This window comes from Limanda limanda, chromosome 10 (assembly GCF_963576545.1).
Source record: "Limanda limanda chromosome 10, fLimLim1.1, whole genome shotgun sequence".
NCBI classification, from domain to species: Eukaryota; Metazoa; Chordata; class Actinopteri; order Pleuronectiformes; family Pleuronectidae; genus Limanda; species Limanda limanda.
The window spans coordinates 4,363,278-4,370,229 of NC_083645.1; the positions used below are offsets into that span (position 1 = coordinate 4,363,278).

Consider the following 6,952-nt stretch of genomic DNA (forward strand, 5'->3'; position numbering starts at 1 on the left):
ACCATTTCTGTTTAAACCTCTGCATCCTGGGTCCATTATTTTTTTTATTTTTTTGAACTTCTTTTTATTTCCTTTTGTCGAATAGTCATACAGTACATCGTTTTTAACATGAGATTAGGTATCACGGGTTCAAGTCTTAGGTTACTGGAGTTAACTGTCCATGTATGTCTCGGGTCCAGGCCATCATGATCCAAATATATCAAGGTCAAGTTATCGATTAACAATGTCCACAGACACAATACATTTCACATAACATTTCATCAAGACATTATTCTGAAATAGTATGACCTGCTTATATATTTTTTTTTTTTCTCATATCAGATGGAAATGTAGAGCAATCGGGGACCAGTTGTTTTTAAAAACCTCTGTTTTCAGTTGTAATAGTGCAGTCAAGTATTCCATCCTGTACATATCTTGAATTCTACCCTTCCATTGGGTTATTGTGGGGGGCTGGGGCTTCAGCCAAGAGGCTGTTATTAGTTTATTTGCTATTAAAAGAAGGGCTCTCAGAAGTTTTGTCTGGCTATTTTCTTCAAGGTTATCAGGCAGTATCCCTAAAATGAAGTGTGATGGTTCTAATGGTATGTCTATAAATAAACAATTTTTTGTTTCCTTTTGTATTTTTTGCCAGTATTCTGATAGCTTTGGACATTCCCAAAATATGTGTGTATGGTGTCCCACCTTGCCACAACCCCTCCAACATTGTGCTGATGTGATGCTCCATTTGGATGTTATAAGTGGAGTTCTGAAGTATCTCATTTTAAGCTTCCATCCAAATTCCTTCCAGTTAGGACTACTGGTTACTCTATGTCCCTGTTCGAATGATTTTTCCCATTGTTCATCAGAAATTGTTATTTTCATCTCTACTTCCCATTTTTCTTTAATATCCAAATTATTCTCCTTTAGTTCTTCCTGCAATATCCTGTATAAAAGTGATATGAACTTTGCTTTCACTGTTCCTTGAATTGCCGATATGAAGAAGTGTTCCATTTTGGATGGTGTTGAGCAGAGCTTTTCCCATTCCTGATGTGTATGTAAATAATGTCTTATTTGTAAGTATCTGTAGAAGTCTTGGGTTGGTAACTCATATTTCTCTTTAAGCTGTTCAAATGACTTCAGTACAACTTCCTCGAACAACTGGTCCAATACTACTATTCCCATCTCTCTCCATCGTTCAAAACACCTGTCCAGTCTAGCAGGAAGAAATTCTGAGTTACTTGCTATTCTCATAGCTCTGGATATAGTCATGGGGAGTTTTAATTTTTTCCTCACAACTGACCATATTTTTAGAGTATTTTTTATCCCTATATATTAGTAATCTTATTCTTCCCACGGTGGTCTGAGTTCAGGAATGGGAATGAGTCCAATGGTGTGTCTGGGCATTCACTTTGTTCCATTCCTACCCATATAGTGTCTGTTTCTTGAGATACCCAAGCAACCATCGCTCGTAATTGGGCTGCCCAGTAATATTTTTTCAGGTCAGGCAGGTTCAGGCCTCCGTTGTCTTTTGGACAAAGTAGTCTTTGAAGTTTAAGTCTGGGTGGTTTACTTTGCCCTATAAATTTGGAAAATCTTTTGTTCAGTGCATTAAAAGTGGTCGCAGGGACATATATAGGTAGTGATTGAAAAAGAAAGAGCAAACTTGGCAAAACATTCATTCTTATTGTTTCTATTCTTCCTATCAAGGAGAGTGGTAGGATTTCCCATCTTGTGAGGTCTGCTCTTATGTGACCCATCAATTTTCCATAGTTGACCTTAAACAGGTTTGATAGATCTGTTGTAATGATAATTCCCAGGTATCTAAATCCATCTGACCAATGAGCATTAAGCCTTCCTGTTAGTTGTGTAGGCCATTGTCCAACTAACATCATTGCCTCTGATTTTGGTTGGTTGATCTGATAGCCAGAGAGCTCTCCATACTCTCTTAAAGTGTCCATCAACGCACGAACAGATTTGACTGGATCACTTATGTAGGTCAGGATATCATCTGCAAAGAGAGATATCTTATGTTCTCTATTCCCCATGTCCTTTATACCATTTATTTCCTTATTTTGTCTCATAGCTGCTGCCAAGGGTTCAATATTTATAGCAAAGAGCAGGGGACTGAGGCAGTCTCCCTGTCTCACCCCCCTCTGCAGATCGAAGAACTCAGAACAGCATCCGTTCACTCTGACACACGACCTTGGGTTTTTGTATATGACCCTGACCCAGTTTACAAACTCTGGGTGAAATCCCATTGCAGATAGTGTTTTGTACAAGAAGTCCCAATTCACTGTGTCAAATGCTTTCTGTGCGTCAAAACTTATGAGCATTGATGTCTGCTTATTTTTCTTAGCACAGGTAATAATGTTTAGGGTTCTTCTTATATTATTAGCACCCTGTCTGCTGGGAATGAATCCTGTTTGATCTGGGTTAATCAGCGTTGTAATATGTTTTCGGATTCTCTGTGCTAAAATACTTGTCAATAATTTCTGGTCATTACATATCAGGCTAATGGGATCCTTCGCAGTGTGTTGGGTTCTTTCCTTCTTTATAAATCACAGATATGATGGCCCGGGACCATGTCTCAGGGGGGTCATTTTTGGAAAGAGCGTATCTAAATACCCTGGTTAAAATCGGCGCCAGCTCATTTATGAAGCATTTATAGAATTCTCCAGAGAATCCATCGACTCCTGGAGATTTATTATTTTTCAATCTTTTTATTGCATCCCTTATTTCTATTTCTGATATTGGTGTTACCATATTTAATGATACATCTTCTGGCAATTCGGGGAGGTTTAACTTAGCTAGGAAGGTTTTAGAATTATCTGTTGTTTGTGATTTAGGTTCTTTGTACAGATTTTGGTAAAATGATGCAAATGCATCTGCCACCTCTTTGGGAAGAGATACTGTTCTTGCCATTGTTGGATGGACTACCTTAGAGACAGTTCGGTTAGCCTGAGCTTTGCGAAGTTGGAAAGCTAGGAGGCGGCTGGCTCTGTTGCCCATCTCATAATATTTCTGTCTGGAGAATCGTAGAGCTCCCTCCGCTTTGTGTGATAAAAGCTTATCCAGTGATTTTCTTGCCTCCTTGAGTTCTGTGGCATTAATACTTGATATGTTATTCTGGTGTTATATTTCTAGGGATTTTATCTTGTTTTCTAGGGTCAACTGTTCCTCCAGTCGCTTTCTCTTCAGTTGTGATGATATCTGTATGATTTTCCCTCTTATGACTGCTTTTGCTCCCTCCCATAAAATTGACGGGTTAACTTCTCCATTATCATTTCTCAAATTATTCTTTTAATTGTTGTCTCAAATTCTCCACTATTTCTGTGTTGCTCAGAAGAGATACATTCAACCTCCAGTATCTGAAGAAAGAGTACATGCCCAGGTCTATTTTCAGTATAATTGGGGCATGATCACTCAGAGTTATAGGTTCAATGTAACATTCTATTACTTTGTACATGTATTGTTGAGGAAGACAGAAGAAGTCAATTCTTGAATAACTGTTGTGTACATTAGAAAAAAAGCTGAAGTCTCTCCCTTTAGGGTTTTTAGTTCTCCATGGGTCCACAAGTCCCAGTTCAGAAATGAAATTATTCAGTGTAAGTCCCCTCCAATTACTAGCATACCCTTTGAATTGTCTGAAATGGTGTTCGCAATGTCTTTGAAGAAACCTGGGTTGTGTTTGTTTGGAGCATATACATTGGGTCCATTATTTTTGACAAGTTTTTCACCACTTTCTTTTAATGTGGAAGAAATTATTCCAGGTGTATTGTTAAAGGTGCAAACTGAATATGAAAATGTCAAGCTGGTGTTTTTAAATGTCTATGCGCCCAACAATGGGTTGGACACGTTTAAACATTTTAGATGATACTGTTGAAACCTGTAGTGGTGATGATATAAGCCTGTAGGAGGTGATTTTAACTGCAAAGGAAATCCCACTTTAGACAGGAATCACTTTGATCCACATCCCTCATCATGTCTCAGGCTGAGCCGACTGACCGAGGCACATGAGCTGTCTGATGTGTGAAGGGGTTTTTAACAGTAATCACAGACAATACACCTGGAGCCAAAGCTTGAAGGATAAGAGGACACCTTATCCCAGCTCCTGCGGTCTCTCCTTTTGCCACTGCCAGCCAGACCTCCAGCCGGAATCACCTTGTGAAGCATTGTGAAAACTGTTCTTTGTGTACCAGCCCGGTTTTGGTAGGGGTGGGTAGCATTTTTGTTTAAGCCATGTGTTCTCCTGTTTTTCTTTGAGGAGTTCGGTCAGGACCATGTATTTTTGTTTCTTTAATTTGAGTAGGGAAGTTTAGGTTGTTCACCTTAGGGTTGTTTTTGTTTATTGTTTTGCTGTTAGCCCACCCTGAAGCAAAAGAGTTAATAAACATAAACGGGCTGTAAATGGTTTGTTTCTGGTTCTACTTGGGAGCTGGGAAAGGGGTGACTCATAAATCATGTTGCGACTGGGTTTTCTCCTGGGCGGGGTCGTAACATGAATTGGGGTTTCGTTTTTTGGGTGCATTTTTCCTTTCATTCAGTACGTGGTGGCAGATAATGTGTTCTTATAGATGTATGTTCCACAAACGGGTTGCCAGTTTTTGTGGTTCATGTTGATAGGATGGAGTTTTATCAGATGATTTTGCCACAGATCCCTCTGTAAAGTTGGATAAATATAAGAAAGCAGATGTATGGATTGTGGCCGGTTTCTTCAAGGTACAAGTACCTTTTTAAATGCAAAATAAGCCGATTTAAAACGAACTTTGGTTAAAAAACTAGGGGAGTAGGGGGTGTTTGAGTCATGTGGCTACTGGGGAAGATACAGTGGGCAAAGCAATGCCATGGTCCCCACCCCACATGGATCCCATGATTAAGGCTGGCGTATTGCATCTGCTTTACGCTGGCCTAAGGATGTTTGGCTAATATTGTTGCAATGTAAATTAGTAGGTAAAGAGTGGGAAGAATGTATTAGTCTTACTCTAGACCAGAGCCTACATTATGAGGTGGTAAAATCTACCGTTGTTCGTGCATATGAATTAGTTCCTGAGGCTTATCACCAGAAATTTAGGAACTGTAGAAGAACTGTCAACCAAAGTTATGGCGAGTTTGGACATGAAAAGAGCACATTTGATTAATAGTGCCAGGCTACTGAAACTAAGGATTTTGTAAATTTGCGTGAAGTTATGGCACTTGAGGAGTTTAAGAAATGCTTAAGGCTGTTTGAGACATGATGAGCTTGTTGATATTGAGGGAGGGCTGGTTTAGGTTGAGTCAGTTCCTTCAGATGCGGCCTCTAATCTTGAGCTTAAGCCTCCTCGAACACTGCCCCGACTTTCTCCGTTTTACTTACCTAGGGTAAGTGATGATGCCCGCCATAGGCTACGCTTAGCGCGTTTTGCAAATTGAGGCGCAGGAGAAAGAGAGAGATGCCGAATATAGTCACAAGTTGGCTATACAGAAGATGGAGTTAGAAATGGAGGCGGACACCTAACACCTCAGAATAGAATTAGAAATAGCAGCAGAAAAAGAGGTGAAGCTAAAGCACCTAGAACTAGAAGCTGCTGCTGTGAGGTAGTGTTAGTACCTCAATTTCGTGAGGCGGAAGTAGACGCGTATTTTACTGCCTTTGAGTGAGTTGCTACCTCACTGAAATGGCCAAAAGAGGTCTGGTCGATACTGCTTCAGTGTAAACTGACAGGTAAAGCCCAGGAGATTTTAGCTGCACTCTCTCTAGAAGATAGTTTGTCTTATGAAGCGATCAAGACAGCTGTGCTTCATGCCTACGAAGTAGTGCTAAGACTAATTTTGACACTATCACAATTAGTTCTCATCAAAGAGTTCAAGAATTGCCTGCCTGATCGAATAGTGACTTATCTCAATGAGCAAAAGGTTGGGACAGTAGCGCAAGCTGCCGTGCTTGCTGATGAGTTTGTGTTATCGCACACGCAAACATTTGGGATTCCCCGATATGAGGTCTTTCACTCCTTCTGCCTCGGCTAGAATGCCGTCTAGTCCGCCAGGTCCCTTGCCTCTCCGCTCAAACGAGGAACGGGAGTGTTACTATTGTCACCAAACAGGTCACATAAAGGCTGACACATATGCAATTTAAACAAACAAATTCCTCACAAACATATCTACTAGCTTTACAGCCTAGTGTTCTGCGTCCGGGAGTGCTCTGGCTCCTGGCGATCCTCCATCCGCCGCACCAGCTCCCACTCCACCTTCTGGTCCTCGTCTCTGTGTAGAGCCCCACATTGGGCTCCAGTGGTGCATGCCACGGGGCTCTCCAACACACAGCCAGAGACGGAATGATTGCTCTTAAACATATTTATTAAACACTAGAGATGAGCCGGATACTCGGTCCGGTACGGATAAAGCACTTTTGCCAAGCACGAGTATTATACGAGTAATACGAGTCAATATCTGTGCTCGGACTGAATGAAAATCCTCACACAGCGTCACAGCGCTCCTCCCCTTCACACACCGCTCTGCTCACTCACTCACAGAACAGCTCTCAGTCACTCAAGTTCGCTGGTCTTTTCCGTTAACGTTTAGGGTTTCTTCAGCTTGAAGTTTGTTTTTATTTCAGTTTGTACTTACTTACTTATTAACCAGTAGAGTTCTGTTAAACGTAGTGTTGGGGAAGAGTCCTGAGATCGACCTCCAAACAAAGGGGAACAATAAAACTGCGGCCTGTTGGCCACCCCGAAACCAGTTCGACCAGTTTCTGCTTTGCATTCACACCTTCTCTAGACAGCCTGGAGCCTCGCCTTGGTGGGGGAAGCATCTCCTGAACCCCCACTGTGCCCCCCCTCCAGCAGGCCCTGGTGGGGAGATGTTGCAGGCCGCTCTGAAAAAAACCAAATGAGACTCTGAAACGCCCACTGAGGTCGAATCCCCGCCCACTAAGGTCGGGACCCTGACATTCTCATTGGCTGAGAGCCAACTGAACCCTATGACCACTTCCTGA

At 41.6% G+C, this 6,952-nt stretch overlaps 1 pseudogene; it reads right to left on the minus strand.

Annotated features, from left to right (window-relative positions):
• Positions 1 to 5,990: 5,990 nt before the first annotated feature.
• LOC133012231 (toll-like receptor 13) overlaps positions 5,991 to 6,952 on the minus strand; it is a 20,148-nt pseudogene continuing 19,186 nt past the window's right edge.